Source organism: Sciurus carolinensis, chromosome 9 (assembly GCF_902686445.1).
Source record: "Sciurus carolinensis chromosome 9, mSciCar1.2, whole genome shotgun sequence".
Taxonomy (NCBI): Eukaryota; Metazoa; Chordata; class Mammalia; order Rodentia; family Sciuridae; genus Sciurus; species Sciurus carolinensis.
In genome coordinates this window covers 136,086,381-136,089,203 of record NC_062221.1, presented here as the reverse complement: position 1 = coordinate 136,089,203, position 2,823 = coordinate 136,086,381, and the positions used below count along the sequence as shown (strand labels likewise).

General features: G+C 54.2%; 1 non-coding gene across 1 annotated transcript; it reads right to left on the bottom strand.

The window, feature by feature from the left end:
• Positions 1 to 930: 930 nt before the first annotated feature.
• Positions 931 to 1,002, bottom strand: Trnav-aac (transfer RNA valine (anticodon AAC)). The gene has a single exon. It is a non-coding gene; the product is annotated as a tRNA-Val (tRNA).
• Between the last annotated feature and the right edge of the window lie 1,821 nt (positions 1,003 to 2,823).

The following is a 2,823-nucleotide window of genomic DNA, read 5'->3' as shown; positions in this document are numbered from 1 at the left end:
TTTTCAGGCTCGCCATTTCCAGGCCCGGACATTTTTTTTTAACCTGGGATCACTTTGTCTTGAATTTAAGATTCGATGACTCATCAGTTGACAGCGTGCCTCCCTAGCAACGTGACTGTTGTGACAGCCTCAAGCCCCGGCTCTTGAAGCGACGTGCCATTTTTAATCCTGCTTCATTTCTGTGCAGGAAGCAGATAGCGAAGGCAGCAGCTGACCAGCAGCAGCACCTGTCCCAGCCCACGGTGGCTCTGAGACAAGCTCCGAGGACAGCGACGTTCCTACGCCCTTCCAGACCCCCAGCCGGCTCTGGTGGCTGGGCACTTTGAGGGCAGGACGAGAGATGTTTGAAGAACCTGGAGAGAGCAGACCCAGAGCGCTAAGTGCCGCAGCCCCGGCACAGGAAGCACAGGAGGCCTGAGTTACGGGCACACTCGCCAGCCTTGCCAGCGCCCCTCGTTCGTCTGTTCACAAACAATTTTTGCTGGGAAGGGGTGACTTACATTCTCCCTAGCAGGTCCTCGGCCTGAAGGTCTGCCACGCCCACAGCCACCACCACGACCGCAGCTTTCCTACGCCCCCTTCAACACAGAAAAGGCTTTGTTGTGGAAATTAGCCTCCCAGACAAGTGCAAAGGCTCCGGAGCCACTTGGTTGATGGTAATGTTGTTGCCATGGTTACCAGGCTCACCCTCCAGGGTGGGTCCCTGCACCTCGCCACAAAAGCTGGGTGGCGGGCAGGGTTGGAAAAAAGCTTCAGTTTTGAGCCACCGCTAATAAATTGGCCTAGATCAGTCTTTGATGTCAAATATAAAACAATCATTTTGGAAAAGGAAAGAAATATGAAAAGAGAACTTCTGCAAAGCCATCTGTAATTACTGACACTTAGACCTTTATTTTGTTGCCATCATTGTTGGGGGGTTTGGAGGTTTTGTGGCAGTGCTGGGGATTGAACCCAGGGCCTCATACATGTTAGGCAAGTGCACTACCACTGAGCTACACTTCCAGACCTTTTTATTTTTTGAGACAGCTTCTTACTAAGGTGCCCAAGCTGACCTCTAACTTGTGATTCTCCTGCCCCGGCCTCCTGAGTCTCTGAGATTACAGGCTTGTGCCACCAAGTCCTGCCCGCTTGGATTTTTCAATTCAGTGACATCGGGGAAATGGGTTCTTCCCATACAGACCTTTTTTAAGCAAGTTTGTTTTTTGGTTTATAATCACACAGTTTGGGTTGGTTTTATTCTTGGATTCAAAACCATGACCCTCGGACCGTGGAAAGTCCTCGAGCAGGCTGTGGTCACGCGTGGAGCTGGGCTCTGTAAATGGAAACCGTGCCTCCACTCAGGCGTCTCTGCGGAATGTGTCTATTTCATGTCCCAGCAGAACTTCCTACCAGGTAATCCTGGGACAAGTTACTTAAATAAGAAAACTCTCCAAACCAGAATCACTGATACAACACTGTAAAATAAAGGTGGTCAATTAAAGGCCATAGTTCATGTTTTATAGACATAAATTCTTTATTTCACATCAGAGTTTCTTAAGATGAAGTACGGCTGCGCCCTGCCAGGACCTGAAAGGAAGCCATGGTCTTGGGTATTCAGTAGATCCGCGAACTAGCCCAGGACAGGTCTCGGAGAATCTGCAGAAGCTGGGCGCTGCAGAGCCACGCCAGGCCCTGTGAGGACCAGGCCCCAGACTCGTCACAGAAGCACAGCCACCGCAACCTGCGTGCACACGACCTGACACCAGGGCAGCTCCGACTTACCTTGGAATTTAGCAGAACCAGCAAGAAGGCCCGAGGCCTCCTACCCTGTGCCAAGGAGAAAAGAGTGCCTTCTCTGGGCCATTAACTTCAGATAGGCAGACCTCGGGGAGTCAGGCGCACTAGCCGAGGCCAGGGAAGCCCCAGGTCCAGTCCCAGCCCTTCACTAGCTGTGCGAACCTGAGGAGCCGGGTAACGCTGCCGGCTCCTGGTAAAACGGGAGCAATGACACCCGCCGAAAGACTCAGGGAGACGCGGTAGGCGGAGAGATGGACGTGATGCGTGGACAGTGGACACTGAATGAGTGGTGGCTGCAACAGGAGGAGGAGGAGGAGAAAGGAGAGGAAGAAAAAGAACAGGCAGGAGAGGAACAAAGGACAGAAAGAGAAGGAGGGAGGGCACGGAGGATAAAGAGGAGGCAGAGGGAGGAGGAAGGGGGCACGAGGAAGTGGAAAGGAGGAGAAGGAGCCGGGCGAGGGGCGGAGCTCAGCTGTTTTGGATGCTCACAGTCCTGCTGTGCGTGATCAGGGATGGAGGAAGGAGCCACCGACTTCCCACACTGCGCGGCCTGGGTTCAAATCCTGACTCCAACATGGAGACACTCAGCACCCCGACGTCTCTGCCCACCCCACAGCGCACCACCAGGCCTTCCCTTCAGACCGAATTCACTGTTTTACTCACCATGTGACTAGAAGAAAGACTCTGCCAACCACCTCCCACTCAAACGGGAAGAGGACGGGGAGAGCAAACCAGGCTCCAGCGTGGGGCGGCTGCAGAGTCGTCACCCTGACGTCCTCTCTCAGTCTCCCCTCTGTTCCAGGGACCCCTCCCCAGAGCGCGGCTGAGCAGAGGGCGGCAGAGGCTGGCACATGGCCCAGGGTCACTCACAGCCACTTAACCACCGTCTCACAGAGCCAGCCTCAGCGTCGCCAACCCACAAGGGCAGTGAAAGCAAGAGTCGCAGGAAATATCGGAGGTCGTCTGCCACCATGGCGACCCTTGTTGCAGAGCCTGGGAAACAGGGAGTGAAGCTTACCAAAGAAGCAAGACTCGGGAGTAATGGCG